The sequence below is a fragment of the Mobula hypostoma genome, chromosome 9 (genome assembly GCF_963921235.1).
Source record: "Mobula hypostoma chromosome 9, sMobHyp1.1, whole genome shotgun sequence".
NCBI classification, from domain to species: domain Eukaryota; kingdom Metazoa; phylum Chordata; class Chondrichthyes; order Myliobatiformes; family Myliobatidae; genus Mobula; species Mobula hypostoma.
Genome location: NC_086105.1, coordinates 61,807,630 through 61,830,172, shown reverse-complemented (window position 1 = coordinate 61,830,172; position 22,543 = coordinate 61,807,630). Strand labels below are relative to the sequence as shown.

Below are 22,543 nucleotides of genomic sequence, written 5' to 3'. Positions count from 1 at the left end.
GTAAACAAAAAGAAAATCTGTCTTTTAATACGGAGTCCATCAGCTGTTGGAAAGTCTGTGCTGCATTTTTTAGCCCAAACAGCATGCGCAGAAACTCAAAAAGGCCAAATGGGGTTATCACAGCTGTATTGGGAATGTCCTTCGAGCGCACAGGCACCTGATGGTAGCCCCTAACTAGATTGACTTTGGAAAAAATTATTAACCCTCCTAAGTGCCAGTGTGGGTTGTCAACAATTGACTTTCTCGGCCATCGCATCTCTGCAGAAGTTGCAAAGCCTCTCCCGTCAAAAGTAGCCACCGTTATGGATTTCCCACCACTCCGCACTACTAAAAAACTACAGGAGTTTTTAGATATAGTAAATTTCTATCACTGCTTTATTCCACAAGCTGCCGAACTTATGCCCCCATTGTATAGTGTGCTTAAAGGCAACACACCTACTCAAGTGCTTGACCGGTCAGCAAACAAGCTCTTTCTAATGTGACCCTAATGGCTCACCCGCTCCCCAAGGCACCCATAGCCACTACCACTGGCACCCATAGCCATTACCACTGGCACCCATAGCCACTACCACTGGCACCCATAGCCATTACCACTGGCACCCATAGCCACTACCACTGGCACCCATAGCCATTACCACTGGCACTTCAGACGGTGCTGTGGGTGATGCACACGAACAGTTGGTTGGAGGCGTGTGGCAGCTGCTCGCCTTCTTCAGCCAGCAACTCCATCCCCCCGAAAGGAAGTACAGGACATTTGACCGTGAGATTCTGGGGCTTTATCTGGCTGCCCACTTTCTTCTGAAGGGTCATCATTTCACAGCATTGACCACGAATCCCTCGTGTGCCCGATTGCCAAAATATCAGACCCTTGGTCTGCACGGCAGGAATGGCACCTGGCCTACATATCAGAGCTCACAAATGAAATGCAACGAGGGGGAAAACAATACCATGGCTGATTGTCTCTCATGGCCAGCCATTGAGGCCGTACACACAGGGGTTGACTATGTCGGCGTGGCAGCTGGCCAAGTTACTGACCCAGAGATCCAGGCTTACGGAACAGCAGTCACAAGCCTGCAGTTAATTGATGTTAAGTTTGGGGAAGCCAGGGTTTCTCTCCTGTGTCATATCTCAACCAATCACCCTCACCCCACCATGCTTGCAAACTGGAGATGGAATAAGTTTGACTTCATACATGGCCTCTCACTTCTGGGCTGGAAGGCCTCACAGAAACTGGTTGCACTAAAGTCTGTCTGGCACAGCCTCAGGAAGGACATGCGTGATTGGACTGCAGTTTGTGTGGAGTGCCAGTGGGCAAAAATTAACCGTCACGTTCAGGCACCACTGGCATCTTTTGATGTCCCTGAGCGATGGTTTGAGCATGTCAGTGTGGGCCTTGTTGGTCCTCTTCCCCCCTCCTGTGGTTTCATGCACTTCCTTACCATTATGAACTGTACCCCCAGATGGCCAGAAGTTGACCCCCTAGCATTAACGACGGCCGCAGACATGGCCTGGGAATTCATCAGCATCTGGGTTGCTCGGTTTGGCACCCCATCTGATACTTCCTCTGACCACAGTCCCCAATTCATTTCAGACCTCTGGGCCGCGACGGTCCAGAGCCTTGGTCTCAGGCTACATCACACCATGTCATATCACTCACAGTCCAATGGCCTATGCAATCGGTTTCACCGCTCCTTAAAGGCTGCTCTGAGGGCTTCCCTGACTGCTGAGTGTTGGCATGATTGTCTTCCGTGGGTCCCGCTGGGGCTCAGAACAGCTCCAAAAGAGGACCTGCAGTCGTCTGTGGCTGAATAGGTTTACAGGCAATCGCTACAAGTGCCAGGTGATCTTATTCCTGATGCCACGAACGCCTGCCCCTCAGAAAATTCCATTCCTTTTCACCTATTCCTACTTCCGCTCATGGTGTACAGCACCCTTGGGTCCCAGTTGACCTGCATTCTGCCTTGTTTGTTTTCATCTGCCATGACGCACACCAACAGCCCCTTAGGCCCCCCTGTGATGACCTGTTGCACGTTTTGGAACAGGGAGAAAAGACTTTTATCATAGAAAAGAGGGGTAAACCTAAACGTTTTTCAGTAGATTGCCTTAAACTGGCCCGCCAGGATTTGGAGTATTCCATTGCCATGCCCCTGGTGACACAACATGACCATCAGCGTGTCAATGCACCCCTGGATGAGCCAGAGGCATCTGCTATTCCTCTAGCCATGGAACACAAGACCTGAGCGGGGTGGCCTGCCTGAGCTCCAGGCAGGCTCACAATGCCAATTCTGTGTAGGGCAACGTAACTGGGGGAAACGTACATAATTCACAAACACCGACATTGATTTGGGGTTTCACTTTAAGAGGGTGATCTAACCAGATGATGTTATTATGTAAAGATTTTTAGAGTGCTTTGGTGGTTAGGTTTTGGAGGTAAATTAAATGTGTTATGGATTCCATTAAACATAAAACGTTCTTTTCTTTATTAATATTTTTATTTATTTAAGCATAAATACAATCAAGAGGAGAATTAGTTCAAATATATATTTCAGTAATAATATAAACCAAGATTAAGATAGACATTGTCAAAATCATAGATATTGTTAAACTGGTATAAAATATATATTTTTAAAAAATGAAAATAAAAATTCTCCTCTTATCAGTTTATGAAGGGAAAGGAAAAAACATTGCGTTTTAAATGAAAAGAAAAAAAAACCACTACACTATAAAGAAAAACAGAACAAAAAAAAAGGACCAGGCAGTCCATTTTGAGGATATGACCAAAAAAGAAAGAAAGAAAGACTTTCTAATCAAATCTAAAACTTCAAAAAAAAAAGATTGAAAGAGTAATAAATCAAATTAAATGAAAATATTGGATAAAAGCTTGCCATATTTGCTCAAATTTAAAGGATGTATCAAATGTCTGACTTCTTATTTTCTCTAAACTTAAACAGGACATAATGGAGGAAAGCCAATAAAAGACAGTAGGTGGATTAGAATCCTTCCACTTCTATAAAATGGCTCTCCTAGCCAGTAAGGTTGAAAAGGCTATCATACATTGAGTGGAAAGAGGAATATAAAACTTTGTTTTATTTGCGAAAACCTACACTTTTAAAACGCTGACACAAACCTGATGGGCCAAACGGCTTCTCTTTTGCTTACCTTATTTCGTATAAAACAAAATCAAGATCTAAATTTATATTTGTGTTTGTAAAGATGAAAGATGAATGTTAGTATTATTTCTCACATGTTCACCAAAGCAACAGTGAAATGCGTAGTTTGCGTCAAAGACCAACACAGTCAGAGGATATGCAGGAGGCAGCCGGCAAGTATCGCCAAGGTTCTGCGGCCACAACTTACCAGCACGTCTTTGGAATGTGGGAGGAAATCGGAGCACCCAGAAGAAACCCATGCAGACGGGGGGAATGTAGACACTCCTTGCAGAAAGCAGTGGGAAATGAACCCAATCGGTAAAGCTACCATTTGCTACAGCAACAGTTACACTACCATGATGCCCCTTTACGACTGTGCTGCCCTGGCATCTGGATGTATCGTGGTTTTGGTATGGTGACTGCTCTGCCTGAGACTGCAGAGAGCTGTGGACACAGCCCAGCCTGTCACAGAAGCCAGTCTTCCCTGTATTGACTCTGTCTATACTTCTCACTGCCTTAGCAGAGCAGACAGCACCATCAAAATCACCACCCGCCATGGGCATTCTCTCACCACGTTATGGAAAATCGTGGCACGGTCAGTTTTCTGGGAACATAATGGAGGGGGTGTTCTGGGTGCTGGGAGATATGTTCAAGGAGCTGTACCAAAGGAGGGGTAAGGTGCTCCTTCCCTCTGCTAGCCTGCAGGTCACCCTGGGGCAAAGCGTAGCACCCGATCAGGGTCATGTGAAGCCATGCGAGCAGGTGGTGGATGGTCGTATGAACAGCTGGAGCATATCACGTCCACTGACAACCTCTGAAGAGTATTGATAATGGCTGGGGTCACCCACCTTGTAAAGGCACTGCCCAGAAGAAGCCAGTGGCAAACCACATCTGTGGAAAAATTTGCCAAGAACAATCACGGTCATGGAATGACCATGATCGCCTATGCCATACAGCACGTGATACTGATGAGAGGTTCGCTTGTATTTTGAACAATCCTGTCCAATCTAAATGATGGTGGAGTAAGTGTTGGCACACTCTGAGGGTAGCACCACTCATTTGAATGCAGGTGACCACTGAGGCAGATCAGGTATGGAACTGTGCTCTTAGAGAATTCACAAATCTGGACACAAGATATAGAGACAGGGAATAAAATCCATTCTCATGTATTCACATGAAAAAGAGCTTTGATCAGTGACCAATCCAGACATCAGAAGTTTTGAGAGGAGGGGATTGGGATTGGTTAGCAAGAGCAAATTAAAGGAAGGCAGGGTCAAGCACAGTGACAGAGTCGGAGCGGAGACCTTGACGCTTCAGCTCTTCGAGGCTTAGGTCAGACAAAGTAAAGGAAAGCTCATGGTTAAGATTTTTTTTCTCCTTCCTTTCTTTGTATCTGCTCAGCTAGGACAGTGGAGATGCCAGGCAGGATAGTGGAATGCTCCTCTTGCAGGAGGTGGGAAGGCAGGGAGACCTCCCGTGTCCCTGATGGCTACACCTGCGAGAAGAGCATCCAGATGCAGCTTCTTACAATCCACGTCAAGGAGTTGGAGCTGGAACTGGCTGAATTCTGGATCATGGCTTGATGGGCCAAATGGCCTAATTCTGCTCCTATATCTTATGGTCTTATGAACTAATAAATAAATAAGCACATAATTTATTTTTATCTGCTTGCGTTTCTTGATATTAACAGTACTATGCAAAAGTCATTATATATATATATAGGGTGTCTAATACTTTTTGCACAGTACTGTATTTGTCAATGTGCAGTGGAGAGCGAGGTTGTAAATCTGGCAGAAATAAAGGATGTTGGGAATGGCAAGGCTGGGGCACCAGGGGAGGGGTGTGGGACAGGTGTTGAAGAAAGAGTACCGGGGCAGGGGTTGGTGCAGGTGCAGGCTAACCCCGCCCTGAGACACCAGTGAAGGTCATCTGACTCCAAACAGTAGGTTTATTGATCATTACCAAATGTCTCTCCAGTGCTTCCTGTTCCCTTCCCTCTCGCTTCCCCTTTACCCAACCAGGAGTCCCCTCTCCCTGCTCCCTTCCCACTCTCAGTCCACAACAGAGACCCAGATCAGAATCAGGTTTATCATCACTTACAAAGATCATGAAATTTGTTTTTTTTTGCAGCCACAGTACAGTGCAATACATTAAATTACTAAAGTACGGTGCAAAAGTCTTCGGCTCCCTAGCTATATATACAGTGCCCATAAAAGGTATTCACCCCCTTGGAAGTTTTCATGTTTTGTTGTTTTACAACATTGAATCTCAGTGGATTTAATTTAGCTTTTTTGAAACTGATCAACAGAAAAGACTCTTTTGTGTCACAGTGAAAACAAATTTCTACAAATTGGTCTAAATTTATTACAAATATTAAATACAAAATAAATTATTGCATAATTACTCACCCCCTTCGAGTCAGTATTTGGTAAATGCAGTTTTGGCAGCAATTACCACCTTGAGTCTGTGTGGATAGGTCTCTATCAGCTTTGCACCTCTGGAATTTTTTCCCATTCTTCTTTACAAAACTGCTCAAGCCTTGTTAGGTCGCATGGGGATTGTGAGTGAACAGCCCTTTCCAAGCTGAGCCGTAAATTCTCAATTGGATTGAAGTATGGTCTCTGACTTGACCACTCCAGGACGTTACTGAGTCGTGGCTGAAATAAGGCCATAGATGGGAGTTTAACATACTTTGTATCGAATGGACAAGAAGGAAGGCATTAGCAGCGGTGTGGCTCTGTTGGTAAGAGATGGAATTACATCTTTAGAAAGAGGTGACATTGAGTCAGAGAATGTTGAATCTTTGTGGGTGGAGTTAAAAAGCTGCAAGGGTAAAAAAAACCATTATGGAAATCACATATAGGCCTCCAAATAGTAGCCAAGATGTGGGGTTGAGATTGCCAAGGGAGCTGGAAAAGGCATGTAATGAGAGTAAGGTCACAATTGTAATTGGGGACTTCAATATGCAAGGGGATTGGGAAAATCAGGTTGGTGTCAGATCGCAAGGGAGGGAATTTGTTGAATGCCTACAAGAAGGCTTTTTAGAGCAGCTTGTGCTTGAGCCTACAAGGGGAAAAGTTATAGTAGATTGGGTTTTGTGTAATAACTCAGATCTTATTAGGAAGTTTAATGTAAAGGAACCCTTAGGAATTCGATCATAATATGATTGAATTCATACTGCAATTTAAGAAGGAGAAGCATAACTCACATGTATCAGTATCATAATGGAATACCTGTAAAGGGAATTACAGAGGCATGAGAGAGGAGCTTGCCCAGGTGGATTGGAGGAGGATGCTGGCTGGGATGATGGCAGACCAGAGATGGCTGAAGTTTTCGGGAATAGTTCACAAGGTGCAGGATAGATAGGTCCCACAGAAGAAGTTGTTCTCAAACAGCAGGGGTAAACAACCGTGGCTGACAAGAGAGGTTAAGGACTGCATAAAAGCCAAGGGAAGGGTATATAAGGCAGCAAAACTGAGTGGGAAGTTGGATGATTGGGAAGCTTTTAAAATCCAACAAAAGGCAACTAAAAATGCTATAGGAAGGGAAAAGATGGAATATGAGGGCAAACTAGCCAATAATATAAAGTAGGATACCAGAAGTTTTTCTTAGTTATATAAAAACTAAAAGAAAAGTGCGAGTTGATATTTAACCACTGGAAAATGATGCTGGTGAGGTAGTAATAAAGGACAAAGAAACGGCAAATGAACTTAATGGATGCTTTGCATCAGTCTTTACTGTGGAAGACATTAGCAGTGTGCCAGAGGTTCGTGAGTGTCAGGGAGCAGGAGTGAGTGCCATTGCTATAACAAAGGAAAAAGTGCTCGGCAAACTGAAAGGTCTTAAGGTGGATAAGTCACCTGGACCAGATAGACTACATCTTAGAGTCCTGAGAGAGGTTGCTAAAGAGATAACGGATACATTGATCATGATCTTTCAAGAATTACTTGATTCTGGTATGGTCCCAGAGGACGGGAAGATTGCAAACATCACACCAGCCTTTAAGAAAGGAGGAAGGCAAAAGAAAGGAAACTATAGGCCAAACAACAGGAATTCTGCAGATGCTGGAAATTCAAGCAACATACATCAAAGTTGCTGGTGAACGCAGCAGGCCAAGCAGCATCTATAGGAAGAGGCGCAGTCGACGTTTCAGGCCGAGACCCTTCGTCAGGACTAACTATAGGCCAGTTAGTCTAACCTCAATGATTGGAAAAGTGTTGGAGGTTTCAGGGTACTTGGAGATTAATGATAGAATAAGTCAAAGTCAGCATGGTTTCTGCAAAGGGAAATCTTGCATGAAAAATCTATTAGAGTTCTTCAAGGAAGTAACAAGCAGGGTGGACAAAGGAGAGTCGGGGATGTCATTTACTTGGATTTTCAGAAGGTATTTGATAAGGTGCCGCACATGAGGCTGTTAAACAAGATATAATCCTATGGTGTTGCAGGAAAGATACTGGCATGGATAGTAGAATGGCTGACAGGCAGGAGACAGCGAGAGGGAATAAAGGAGGCCTTTTCTGGTTGGCTGCCAGTGACTACTAGTGTTCCTCAGGGGTCAGTATTGGGACCACTAGTTTTCACATTGTTTGTCAATGATTTAGGTAGTGGAATTGGTGGCTTTGTGGCAAAGTTTGTGGATGATATGAAGATAGGTGGAGGGGTAGGTAGCGTGAAGTAAGCAATGCAATTGCAGCAGGACTTAGATAAATTGGAAGAATGGGCAAAAAAGTGGCAGATGGAATACAGAGTTGGGAAATGTATGATGATGCATTTTGGTAAAAGGAACAATAGTGTAGACTGTTATCTAAATGGGGGAAAAGGTTCAAACTTCAGAGGTGCAAAGAGACTTGGGAGTCTTTGTGCAAGAAGTAATTTACAGGTTGAGTCTGTGGTAAAAAAGGCAAACGCAATGTTTATTTCAAGGGGAATAGAATATAAAAGCAAGGAGATAATGCTGATCCTCTATAAGACACTAGTCAGGCCACACTTGGAGTGCTGTCAACAGTTTTGAGCCCTATATCTCAGAAAGGATGTGTTGGCATTGGAGAGTCCAGAGGAGGCTGACAAGGATGATTCCAGGAATGAAGGGGTTAACATATGAGGAGCATTTGGCAGCTTTGGGCTTGTACTCACTGGAATTTAGAAGAATGAGTGGGGATCTCATTGAAACCTGCTGAATGTTGAAATGACTAGATAGGGTGGATGTGGAGGGGGTGTTTCCTCTGGTGGAGGTATCTGGAACTAGAGGTCACAGCCTCAAAATTGAGGGACAATCTTTTAGAACAGAGGTAGGAAGAGTCTGGTGAAGCTGTGGAATGCTCTGCCACAGACTGCAATGGCGGCCAAGTCTATGGGTATATTTAAGGTGGAAGTTGATTGCTTCCTGATCAATCAGGCCATCAAAGGGTATGGCAAGAAAGCAGGTTTATGGGGTTGAGTAGGATCTGGGATCAGCCATGATGGAATGGCAAAGCAGAAGAGTCGAAGGGCTGAATGGCTAATTCTGCTTCTATGTCTTATGGTCTCATTAACTTTGTTGTTTTTAAGCCATTCCTGTGTAGCTTTGGCTTAATGCTTGGGGTCATTGTCTTGCTGGAAAACAAATCTTTTCCCAAGTCACTGTTGTCTTGCAGATTACATCAGGTTTTCCTCCAGGATTTCCCCGTGGTTTGTTGCATTCGTTTTACCCTCTACCTTCACAAGCCTTCCAGGACCTGCTGCAGTGAAGCATCCCCACAGCATGATGCAGCCACCACTGTGCTTCACGGTCGGGATGGTGTGTCTTTGATGATGTGCATTCTTTGGTCTGATGGCCAAAAATCTCAATTTTGGTTTCATCAGACGATAGAACCTTCTTCCATCTAACTTCAGGGGCTCCCACATGCCTTCTAGTAAACTCTAGCCGAGATTTCATTTGTGTTTTTCGTTCAACAGTGGCTTTCTCGTTGCCACTCTCCCATAAAGCTGTGACTGGTGAAGCACCTGGGCAGCAGTCGTATACGCAGTCTCTCCCATCTCAGCCACTGAAACTTGTAACTGCTCCAGAGTTGTCATAGGTCTCCCGGTGGCCTCTCTCACAAGCCCCCTACTTGCACTGTCACTCAGTTTTTGTGGATGGCCTGCTCTAGGCAGCTTTGCAGCTTTGCCATGTTCTTTCCTTTTCTAGATGATTGACTTCAGTGACTTGGAAATTTTCTTGTATCCATCTCCTAACTTGTTGTTCAATAACCTTTTCACAGAGTTGCTTCGAGTGTTCTTTTGTCTTCCTGGTGTAGTTTTTGCCAGGATACTGACTCACCAGCAGTTGGACCTTCCAGATACAGGTGTATTTTTACTACAATCAATTGAAACACCTTGACTGCACACAGTGATCTCCATTTCCTCCATTTAACTAATTATGCGACTTCTAAAACCAATTGCCTGCATCAGTGATGATTTGGTGTGTCATATTAAGGCGGGGGGGTGTATACTTTTGTAATCAATTATATTGTGTCTTATGTCTGTAATTAGTTTAGATCACTTTGTAGAGATCTGTTTTCACTTTGACACAAAAGAGCCTTTTACTGTTGATCAGTGTCCTAAAGCCTAATTAAATTCACTGTGATTCAATGCTGTAAAACAATAAAACATGAACATTTCCGGGGGGGGGGGTGCTGGGTTGGTGTGAATACTTTTTATAGGCACTGTATGTGTCTGAAGCTTTTGCACAGTACTGCAGAGACGTTGTAGTTTCACATTAATGAAGATCATGACAGAGACCAATTTAAAGGAGCACAAAACTCCCAAAATGTGGGGGTCACACACTCAAAAAGCTGGAGCAATTTAGCAGGTCAGGAGGCATCAACAGAGAGGAACAAACAAAGTTTTGGGCTGAGACCCTTCATCAAGACTGAATGTCGACTGTTTATTTCTCTCTGTAGATGCTGCCTGGCCTGCTGAGTTCCTCCAGCAATTTGTGTGTGTTGCTCAATTTCCAGAATCTACAGAATCTCCTGCGTTTATAATGTGGGGGTTGCCTATAATGTTATGAGATCTTATACATCCAGCTGAGAGAACAGAGGGATTCTCCCTTTTAGTGCCTGATCCGGAGAAATGTTGTATTACCTGCAGAGTTAGCACCCATTGTCATAGAGTCATAGAACACTGCAGCACAGGAAAAAGGCCTTTTGGCTCAGCTAGTCCATGCCAAATTATTATTCTGCCTCGTCCCGGACCATAGCCCTCCATACCTCTCTCATCCATGTACAAATCCAAGCTTGTCTTAAGTGTTGAAATCAAACCTGCAGCCATCAATTCCGCTAGCAGCCTATTCCACAGTCACACCATCCTCTGAGTGAAGAAGTTCCCCCTTTTACATCTTTCACCCTTGACCCATGACCTCGAATTCTAGTCTCACCCGACCTCAGTGGGAAAGGCCTGCTTGCATTTACCCGATCTACATTCAGTGGCCATTTTAACAGATAGGCCTGCAAATTAGTGCGAATATCTAATCAGCCAATTAGTAGAACAATGAAATACAATAGAATCAATGAAAAACTACACACAAACAAACACGGCATGCAATTGAAAAAGACAAACTGTGCTAATACTAAATAAATAATATGGAGAACATGAGTTGTAGGGTCCTTGAAAGTGAGTCCGTAGGTTGTGGAATCAGTTCAGAGTTGAGGAGAGTGAAGTTATCCACACTGGTTCAGGACAGTTGTAGGGTAATAACTGTTCCTGAGCCTGGTGGTGTGGGACCCAAGGCTCCTGTACCTCCTTTCCGAGTGCAGGAACAAGAAGAGAGAATGACCTGGATGGTAGGGATCTTAATTTACGGATGCAGTTTTCTCCAGTAGCACTCCTTGTAGGTGTGCTTAATGGTGGGTAGGCATTTTTCTGTGATGCACTGGGCTGTAACCACTACTTTTTGTAGGCTCTTAGAAACATAGAAACCTACAGCACAATACAGACCCTTCAGCCCACAACGCTGCACCGAACATGTCCTTACTTTAGAAATTACCTAGGGTTACCCATAGCCCTCTATTTTTCTGAGCTCCATGTACCTGTCCAGGAGTCTCTTAAAAGACCCTATTGTATCCGCCTCCACCACCGTTGCCGGCAGCCCATTCCAGCAATTACCACTCTCTGCTTAAAACGTACCCCTGACATCTCCTCTGTACCTACTTCCAAGCACCTTAAAACTGTGCTCTCTCGTGCTAGCCATTTCAGCCCTGGGAAAAGGCCTCTGACTATCCACATGATCAATGCCTCTCATTTTATACACCTCTATCTGGTCACCTCTCATCCTCCGCCGCTCCAAGGAGAAATGGCTGAGTTCACTCAACCTATTCTTATAAGGCATGCTCCCCAATCCAGGCAACATCCTTGTAAATCTCCTCCGCTCCCTTTCTATAGTTTCCACATCCTTCCTATAGTGAGGTGACCAGAACTGAGCACAGTACTCCAAGTGGGGTCTGACCAGGTTCCTATATAGCTGCAATAGTACCTCTTGGCTCCTAAACTCAGTCCCACACTTGTAAGGACTTTTTTCAGGTTTATCTCACATTAATGAGTCAGAAGGTGAGGTCTGTATGTCTGTGATTTAAAAAAAATCCATTCAGAAGCATAACTTCAGTTCAGGGATTGCTTTCATCTCTGAATTTAATCACACCATTGTGGTTTCAGCTGTCATGGCATAAGTTCTGCAATTTCCTTCCTAAACCATCCCACTTCTCTTTCCTCTGTTAAGATTCCTCTTAAAACCTACCCCTTTGACTAAGCTTTAGGCCATCTGCTCTAATAGCCCTTTATGTGACTCAGTGTCAAATCTTGACATGAAAAGTCTTGCTGCCTTAAAGGTGCTACATAAAGCCAAGATGTTGTCACAAAACATATGTAAGAGCTGAGCCTTGTCGATTTGAGGTTGTTGGATTAAAGTGGTGAAGGCAGTTGGATTACAAAATGCTGAGGTTGATCAGAGGGAAGTTGTAGAAACTTGCAAATCTGAACCTCCAGGGTAACAAGTGGTTTTGCTGAACAGCTGGTGGATAATGCATGGGGGCCAGCTTATTGCACACAGGAACCGAGACCTAAAAATACTGATAGATGGTGAAATAATTCACTATAAAAAGTTTTATTGGTTTCTTTTTATCCAGTGTCTGTGCATGTGTCATGAGTATGAGTATTGAAGTTTGTCTCTTTTGTGATCTCTATCTGTGTGCTTGTCGGTACATATGTTTTTATTTAAAAATGTCTGTATATCTGTGTTTGTGTGTATCACTAACCGTATGTGCTTGTGTGTGAGCGTGAGTGTGTGTATGTGTGCATTTGTATGTGCCTGTGTTTCACTGACTCTGTGTGTGTGTGTGACCAAGTGTGCGTGTGTCACAGACATGATCTTCCCTGTGCAACATATCCCCGAACAGGTCAGGCAGCAGCACCGATCATTGTCCATAACCCTTGTTGACCTAGCAAAAACTTCCAGCTCTGATAGCTGAGAGGGATATGCCCATTTCCAAAAAAAAATCCTCATCTGCGTCACAATAACTTGCAAATCTTTGATCCACCACAGAACCCAGTCCCAGTACAGACTGAAGACCAACAAAGTCACTATCACAGTAACCCTCTTCTCAATCTTCCTCACTCTGTGCTTCACCTCCAACTGGTTTCTTGCTAACACATGATGTCATTCAATGCTCCACTCCAGATCCAAGACCACATCAGCTCCAGTGATCAGTCTACAGTACACGGACAACACTCACGACTGTTCGTGCTCCGAGTCCAAGCTCCGACCATTGTAGACCCCTTCACTGAAGTGTATGAGAGGATAGGCCTCATGTTAAACATCTGGGAGATAAAGACCATTGCCTTCCCTCCCACCCCAAATACAACACCACCCCGACAGTCAAGATGCACAATAAGACCTTGGTCATTGTGAATAATTTCCCTCAGTTGAAAGTTCAGAGTAAGTTTATTATCAAAGTATCATGATATTCATTTTCTTGCGGGCATTTACAAGATATGTGTTAGAATTTTACCAAAAAATCTATACATAAATAAACACTGACAAAAAAACAATGTGTAAAAGACAAACTGAGCAAATAAAAATAATACTGAGAACATGAGCTGTAAAGAGTCTTCAAAGCACGTCTGTAGGTCATAGAACCTGTTCAGCGTAGTGGTGGGTATCGTTATCCATGCTGGCTCAGGAACCTGATAGTTGTAGGGTAATAACTTGTCCTGAACCTGATGGTGTGGGACCTAAGGCTTCTAGACCTCATGCCCAAAGGTAAGCGTGGGAAGAGATCATGGACGAGATGGTGGGGATCTTTGATGATGGCTGCTGTTTTCTTGTGCCAGTACTACCTGTAAATGTGCTCAGTAGTGGAGATACCTTTGTCTGTGATGCATCGGGCTGTGCCCATCACTTTCTGTAGCCTTTAGGAGCCGCACCTCAATGAGGCCAAACATCGATGATGGAATCCACCACCATACCCAGTAAGGAAAATGAATGTGTGAAGCTCGAGATCTCAACCCCCAAAACCAAGCTGATGACCTACCCACCTAGAACTGCTTTGCTTTGGAAATGCTGATCACTCGAGAGGGTAGCACCAAGTCTGCCTCTGCAGAACACCTGGCGGCCATTGGCAGAGTAGGTGAGACAATGTCAGTGCCCTCTGCACATTGAACACACTCGATCAGAATCACCCAGTTTGGTGGGCAGGCTACATTGTCCACACGTCCAGTTCCAGAGTCGAGGTTTCAGTTCCAGGTGGCATTGTTGTACCAGTCGATATATTTCATGAGAAGTTTGAGAAGGACTTGTAGGTCACCAAAGATGAACTTGGCTTCTTCTTTGTAGCTTAATTAAACGAGTTCAAACGTGATGTTAACCATGTTAAAATGAGTGGCTATATTTCATTAAGAGTTTGAGGAGGTTTGGTATGACTCCAGCAAGTTTCTATAGATGTACTGTGGAGAGCATTCTGACTAGTAGAATTACGGAGGCTCCACTGCACAGGGTCAGAAAAAGCTGCAAGGGGTTGTAAACTTGGCCAGCTCCTTCAGGGGCACTAGCCTCCCACCTTCAAAGACATCTTCAAAAGGAAACGCCTTAACGAAGGTGGCATCCATCATTAAGGACCCTCGGACCCTCACTATCTGGGACGTGCCCTCTTCTCATTACTGCCATCAGGGAGAAGGTACAGGAGCCTAAAGACACACACTCAACATTTTGGGAACAGCTTCTTCCCCACCGCCATCAGATTTCTGAATGGACAACAAACCCATGTAAACTATCTCACCACCTTGTGCTCTTTTCATGTGACTTATTTTTATACACATTTCTCATTGTAACAACATAGTATATTTTATGGATTTCATTGTACTGCTGCTGTAAAAGAACACATTTCACAACCTATATCAGTGATAATAAACCTGATTCTGATTCTGAAGTAATCACCGTACTCCAATCTTGATCAGAGCCAGGCCTTCCCCAGGGAGACAGGAAACAATTCAAGGACTTCCTGACAGCCTCCTTAAAAGAACTGACAAACCTCCCCTCCCCCCCCCCAGGAATCCCTGGTCAAGGACCCTCAGCGGTAGGGAAGTAACTGAGGAGGCCATGAGGTGCTTGAGTCTCTCTGACTGTGTCTTGTGGTGGGTGGTCTGGTGCAAACAGCAGATGAAATTCGCAACAATCCAATCCAACCCACCCCCAAGCAGCAGAGACTGTGGATACCCACCCCCACTCACCCCGGCATCCAAACTCCTGAGCCCGGAGAAATGAGATTGTCAGAAACGATGTGTTTCTGTCTGTTTATAGGCGAGCAAGCACTTGTGTGTGTATGTGTGTATTACATGTGCCCATGTGCGTATACTGCATGGTTGTGAATGTGTGCACGTGTGTATACATATGTGCATATCTGTGTGAGTGTATGCGTATGTGTGCAAGTGTGTATGCATGTGCATGTGGTAATTTATATGTGCATTGGTTTGGTTGTGTGTGCATGTCTGTGTATGTGTCAATTGGTGTATGGATTCATGTGCATTTGAGTGTGTGTGTGTGTGTGTGTGTGTGTGTGTGTGTATGTGTGTGTGTGCGCACGCTTGTTTGTGCATGTCTGCATGTGTGTGTGTGTGTGTGTGCGCGCGCGCGCTTGTTTGTGCGTGTGTCTGCATGTGTGTATGTGTGTGTGTGTGTGTGTGTGTGTGTGTGTGTGTGTGTATATGTGTGTGTGTGTGTGTATGTGTGTGTGTGTGTGTGTGTGTGTGTGTGTGTGTGTGTGTGTGTGTGTGTGTGTGTGTGTGTGTGTGTGTGTGTGTGTATATGTGTGTGTGTGTGTGTGTGTGTGTGTGTGTGTGTGTGAGAATGCAGGTTTCAGTGTATTTCTCGCCCATTTAAGAGTGTCTCAACTTTGATCATGTTTGCTAGCACACAACCACTGACAGGCTGTGTGTGTGCTGGGCTGTGACTCCCAGCCTGAAGTGGTGGTGGGTCTGATTGCCTTCACAACTCAGGACGCAGACAGACCTCAGCTGGAGTGAAATTCCGGGGAGCCCATCTGCCAGCTTCAAGCAAACCCAGAACAGCGGGCTGGCGGACCCTGGGACGAAGGCAAGGATTAACAACCTACGGAATAAGAGAGGCAGCTTTCATCATTCCCACCCCCCCCCCCAACACCTCTCTTCGCTAAAATTATCTGCAGCCTTGAATTGCACAAAGCACTTGAAATGCAGCTGGTCAGGAAATTGCCAAGGCGTCCACAGTATGTCCAGTAATTTGTACAGTGTGCAAAGAACACGGGTAGTGGAAGCTGTTGGCAGGGGGATTAGCACAGACCATGTTTAGCAACAACGTGTTTAGATCTTTTTGCAGTTTGCCCCTTTCCTGTAGCTAATTCCCAGGACAAAGCAAATTTATACTTTTAAAATCAAATCTTAAAACCCCCCTGAGGGATTGTTAATTCTGAAGTGAAATACAAACGCACCATTGCTTCTGTTACATAGTTCAGCAGTAACCAGAGAGTGGGGCAGGGAGGGATTAACCTGTTGAAAGTTGTTACACTTCTGTTGTCAGTAGAGAGGGTCATTGGTTGTAGTCTCCTATCGCTATAAGACTCATACACTCAGTGACCACTTCATCAGGTACAGAATTGAGTGATCACTGAGTATACGTTCGTGGTCTTCTGCTGCTGTAGCCCATCCGCTTCTGCAGACATCACATTTGGTTACCTGAGTTACTGTCACCTTCCTGTCAGCTTGAACCAGTCTGGCCATCCTCTTCTGACCTCTCTCATTAACAAGGTGTTCTCTCCCACAGGACTGCTGCTCACTGGATGGTTTTTGTTTTTCTCACCATTCTCTGTGAATTCGAGAGACTGTCGTGCTGAGAATGGCAGGAGATCAGCAGTTTCTGAGATACTCAAACCACCCTATCTGGCACCAACAATCATTCCACAGTCAAAGTCACTTAGATCACACTTATTCCCCATTCTAATGTTTGGTCTGAACAACAACTGAACATCTTGACCATGTCTGCATGCTTTTATGCATTGAGTTGCTGGCACATGATTGGCTGATTAGATATTTGCATTAATGAGCAGGACAAAATGGCCACTGGGTGTATGTCTCCAGGACAAAGAGGCAAGCAGGAAAAATCAGTGACACAAGAGATACTGCAGAGGCTGGAAATCCAGTGTGACGCACACAAAATGATGGAGGAATTCAGCAGGTCAGACGGCATCTATGGAGAGGAATAAACAGTCGGTGTTTCAGGATGAGACCCTTCATCAGGAACATTGTTTACAGAAACTACCCAGCCTGGAAACAGCCCTTTCCAAAAGTTCTCTTCTGGAAAGTTTTATAGGACTATTAGAACAAACATTTCACACTATTTTAAAAGTTTCTTCTCCAAAGCAGTTAATCTGATCAGCCATTCTAGTTAGCCTCCTCCACCCTATACATACCCCCATCACTACACTGCACTTCTTGTAATGATATTTATATTGTAAATACAGGTCAGTATGTATGCACAGTACTGTGCAAGACACTTAGGCATACACACACACACACACACACACAAACACACACACACACATATATATATCTAGGGTGCCCAAGACTTTTGCACAGTACTGTATTTGTCAACGTGGAGCTGAGAGCGAGTTTATAAATCTGGCGGGAGCAAAAGATGTTGGGAATGGCAAGGGTGGAGCACCATGGGAGGGGTGTGGGACAGGTGGCAGAGAAGGGGTGCCAGGAGTGGGGTAGCACAGGTGTAGACACACCCAGCCCCGAGACACTAGGCAAGGTCATTTAATTCCAAACAATTAGTTTTTTGATCATTACAGAATGTCCCTCCGGTGCTTCCGCTCCCTCCCCTCTCCCTTCCTTCTTTCCCAACCACGATTCCCCTCTCTCTGCCCCCTTCCCACTCAGTCCACAACAGAGACCCAAATCAGAATCAGGTTTATCATCACTCACAAATGTCATGAAGTTTGATTTTTTTTGTGGCAGCAGTACAGTGCAATACATAAAATTACTACAGTACTGTGCTAAAGCCTTAGGCACACCAGCTATATAGATATATGCACATCGTATTCCATATACATACACTACTTCTAACTTTATTTTTATATAATTCTTAATTGCTCCTAATTGTTGATTGTTGTTGTGTTTTGTTGCGTGTTACACTCTGACCAACACACCACAGCAGATTCCTCTTACATGCAAATGCATATGGTGAATAAAGTTGATCTGCATTTCTGAACAGGTGTAGGTGGAAATACCTCTATGCCTCTCTGCCAGGCAATTTGCCCTACAGGGCAATGATGGTTCAAAGTCCCATTCTCCTCCTTCCTCGGGCTTTCTGCAGTGTCTGTAACACAATGTCCAGCATCAACAATAGGACAAGTTAAGGCCATTCAGCCCTTTGCGCCTCTACATCATTAAACAAGTTCAAGGCAGATCAGCAGAAAATACTTGCTTCATTTGTGATTTGACACAAGATCAAAGAACAAGATTAAAAGAAAAAATAGAATGGGCGGGTCAGTGGGTGTTACAGAGCTGACAGTCCGAGCAGATTAAAAACTCTTCACCTGATTGACATTGAACATAGAACAGTACGAGCCCTTTGGCCCACGATGTTGTGCCGATATTTTAACCCACTCTAAGATCAATCTAACCCTTCCCTCCCACATAGCCTTGCATTTTCTTTCATCCATGTGCTTATCTAAGAAGCTCTCAGATGTCCCTGGTGTACTTGCTTCTACCTGGCAGTGTGTCCTACGCACCCACCTCTCTGTGTTAAAAATCTACCTCTGACATCCCCCTTATTCTTTCCACCAATCACCTTAAAATTATTTCCCCTGTATTAGCCATTTCTGCCCTGGGAACACCTCTGGTTGTCCATTTGATCCAATGTCTCTTATCATCTTGGACACCTCGATGAAGTTACCCCTCGTCCTCCTCCATTCCAAAGAGAAAAGCCATAGCTCTCCTCATGAGGGACAAGCTGAAAGAACAGTCTTTTTTTCCCCAGCAAGGGGTTACTTCAAAGTTCAAAGTATATTTATTTTCTAAGTACAAGAAATACAGTAGAATTTATGAAAAACTATTTGAAAACAAAGGCTAATAAATAACCAATGTGCAAAGACAAATCATGAACATAATAAAAAAGTAAATAAATAATACTAAAAACATGAGTTGTAGAGTCCCATAGGTTGTTAAGTCAGTTCATCGTTGAGGTGAGTGAAGTTAGCCATGCTGGTTCAGGAGCCTGATGGTTATAGGTTAACCAAGGGGGCAGCAATTTAAGATCAGATGTAGGAGACTTAGAAAGTACATCAGGGGCAGCTTTGTTACACAAAGGGTGGTGCATATTTAAAATGAGCTGCCAGAAATAGTGCTAGAGGGCGGTACATTAGCAACATTTAAAAGCCATCAAGATAAGCACTATGTATGGGTAGGGGAGTCTCCCCTTCCCTCATTGCCACTCACCCAGGTCTCTCAGTCTCCCCCATCCCCACTTGGGTCCTCAGGGCCTCCATCTTCCTCCTATCCTATCTTCCCTAAGCACCCAAACCCTTTCCCCCCCCCCACCTCTGTAACGCTTCCAAATCTCCTCCCTCCTTCAATCCCAGCTCTAACCCCTGGCATGCCTTCACCATTCCCTCCGCCCTTCCCCTTTCTGAGGCGGAATGTTCTGTCCTTACAGTAAGGGCCTTACCTTTGCACCTTGGCAAGTTCCGCACCCGCCACAGCACCAAGCTTTTCCGGGTTCCTCCAGCATCTTGTGTGCGTTGCTCTGGATTTTTCAGCATCTGCAGAGTCTCTTGTGTTTATGGGTGAGAGAGGTTTCGAGGGTTATGCGATAAACGAGGGCAGATGGGACAGGTTCACTGGGCAATACAGTCAGCGTGGACAGCGGGTAGTTTGAACGAGTGGCGGAGAATGTACAAATCGGTCTCTGCAAATTCCTCTTATTCCATTGGTAGGATTGGTGAACCAAAGCTGACATCTTCTCTCTGGCTAACGCTCCCAGGACCAAAGCTCTGATTCCAAAGTCAAAATAAAGTTCATATACGTCACCATTTACTACCCTGAGATTCATTTCTTGCAGGTTTTTACAGGGGAATAAAAATGCAATAGAAGTTATGAAAAACTAGACATAAATAAAGACTGGCTAACAACCAACATGGAAGGAGATGTATTGTACAAATAAAAGGTGTAACACCAAGAAAATGAGTTGAAGAGTCCGGTGAAGTGTATCTGTAGGCTGTGGAATCAGCTCAGAGTTGGGCTGAGTGAAGTTATCCACACCAGTTCAGGAGCCTGATGGTCAAGGGTAATAACTGTTCCTGACCCTGGTGGATTTCAAAGAGTACAGGATAGAAACAGACCCATTGGCACAAATTGTCCATCCCAAACAAGATGCCTATCTAAACTAGTTGCATTCACATGCATTAGGCCGATATCCCTCTACACCTTTCCTAACCGACTACCTGTCCAAAGGCCTTTTAAGCACTGTTATTGCACTCCCCTCTGCTGCTTCCTCTGGCAGCTCCTTCCATGAACCTACCTCACTCGGAGTGTGGAAAAAAGCAGAGGTGCTGTGTAGATGGAAGAGTTACGTGGGCTGATATCACTGGCTCAGTTCCGGTGGGCAGGAAACAAAATCTTTTCCTGACACTGGGCTACCGTAACAAGCACTCTACTCTGAGTGCTGTCATTAGGGATAACACTGAATTAGGCTATTTGCCCATTGAGTCTCCTCTGCCATTCTGCCATAGATAATTAATTTTCCCTCTCAATCCCATATTCCTGCCATCTCCCTGTAACCTTTGACACCCTGACTAATCATACGGTTATACATCAGGGAACAAAATCTGTCTGTCCAGTTCTTCACGCCAGCCAAGGTGTCCTTTTAAGCCAGTCCCACTTGTCTGCATTGGGCCCACATCCCTCTAAACCGTTCCCGCCCGCGTACCTGCCAACTGTCTTTTAAATCCCATCCTCGTCGCCAATGTTATGTTTTGTAACTTCAAAACATTGAACTAATTCAAAGAAAGCCATGGGAGTCTGGGAATAAGGTGTAACTTTGTCTTTACTTGAAGCGAGGCGCCCACGTATCACGCGTAGCGTGATGATGTATGCAATTCAATTATTTTGCATATAACCCGTAAGTAATTACTTAAACAAACAAGAATGTTTAATCAACCAATACGTGTACAAGATTACTGAAATATTATTGAAATATTAAGTACACAACAGAGACTCTGGCCTGTGCCTCTCAGATTGGAGAAGAAGCATCTGGGACTGCACTGAACACTTTGCAACTCTCCTACAGGTTACACCGAGGCCCAGGGAGTGCACTTGATACCAAATAATCCTCTCACCTATCATATCTGGATCCTGTGCCTCACCAAGCCCCAGTTACCAATAATATTGGGCCTCCAGCTTCAGACTTCACCCTAATATTGTCTCCAATGCCCAGGATGGAGAGGGGCTGAAGAGGGCAGTAGGCCTAGACCATCTCCATCACAGGCACTACCCTCCCCATCTTCGAGGACATCTTCAAAAGGCAATGTGTCATGAAGACGATATCTGTCGCTCATGACTCCTGCCACCCAGGACATGCCCTCTTCTCACTACTACCACCAGCGAGGAGGTACAGGAATCTGAAGACTCACTCTCAACGTTTTAGGAACAGCTTCTTCCCCTTTGCGGTCAGATCTTTGAATGGCCCATGAACCCATAAACACAACTTCATTATTCTTATTTCACATAATATATTTATTCTTTTATTGTAGCTTAAAATGTTTTATGTCTTGCACTGTGCTGCTGCATCAAAGCTACAAGATATATTAGTGACAAGAAGTCTGGTTCTGACTCACCATCCTATTCAGGTTTGTCATGGCTTGGCATAGCATCTGCTCTGCCTGAGACAGCAGGAAGCTGTGGAGACTTGTGGGCACAGCTCAGCACATCTTGAAAGCCTGTCTTCCCTCCATGGACTCTGTCTACACTTCTTACTTATTCAGTGGAACAGCCAACATAAGCAAAGGCTCCACCCACCCCAAATATTCTCTCTTCTCCACTCTCCCCCAACACCCATTGGGGACAAGAATCAACAGCCCAAGGACATGTACTAGCAGGCTAAATGGCAGCTGCTCTCCCAGTGTTGTAAGACCCTTGACTGGTTCCCAGTTTGATCAGATGGACTCATGACCTCACAACCTACCTCATTATGATTCTGCACCTTAATATCTACCCGCACTGCAGTTCCTCTGTAATTATAAAACTTTATTTCTCATTCTGTTATCCCTTCTCCGTCCCTTGGCTAACCAAAGGGATGCCAGTAGACTATGGCAGGGTCTAAATGAGATCACTGAGTGCAAAGAAAAGGCTGGGAATATCAATAACTATGGCACTTCTCTTCCTGATGAACTTAACGTATTCTATGCAAGATTCGAACAGAAGAGGAGTGTCCCGCTTCCTCCGGATGAACCGGACCTGGTGGCATCGAGGTTCATCGTCACCGAGGAGGACGTTAGAAGGGCCTTCCTAAAGATAAATCCAAGGAAGGCGACGGGCCCAGATGGCATCCCGGGACGGGTTCTCCAGGCCTGTGCAAGCGAGCTAGCTGGGGTGTTTACTGACATCTTCAACTGCTCCTTGCTTCAGTCTAAGATCCTCTCGTGTTTTAAGAAGGCAACGATAATCCCAGTGCCAAAGAAGAGCAAGGTGGTCTGCCTGAATGACTATCGACCTGTGGCTCTGACATCAATTGCTATGAAGTGCTTCGAGTGATTGGTTATGGCACACATCAACCACAGCCTACCAGTCAACCTCGATGCTTTGCAATTCGCCTACCGGAGCAACAGGTCAACAGCAGATGCCATCTCTCT

General features: G+C 44.7%; 1 long non-coding RNA gene across 1 annotated transcript; it reads right to left on the bottom strand.

The window, feature by feature from the left end:
- Positions 1-16,195: 16,195 nt before the first annotated feature.
- On the bottom strand, positions 16,196-19,403 carry LOC134352390 (uncharacterized). Its single transcript, XR_010019389.1, has 3 exons — positions 19,363-19,403; positions 17,924-18,012; positions 16,196-16,878 (listed from the first exon to the last, which is right to left on the bottom strand). It is a non-coding gene; the product is annotated as an uncharacterized LOC134352390 (long non-coding RNA).
- Between the last annotated feature and the right edge of the window lie 3,140 nt (positions 19,404-22,543).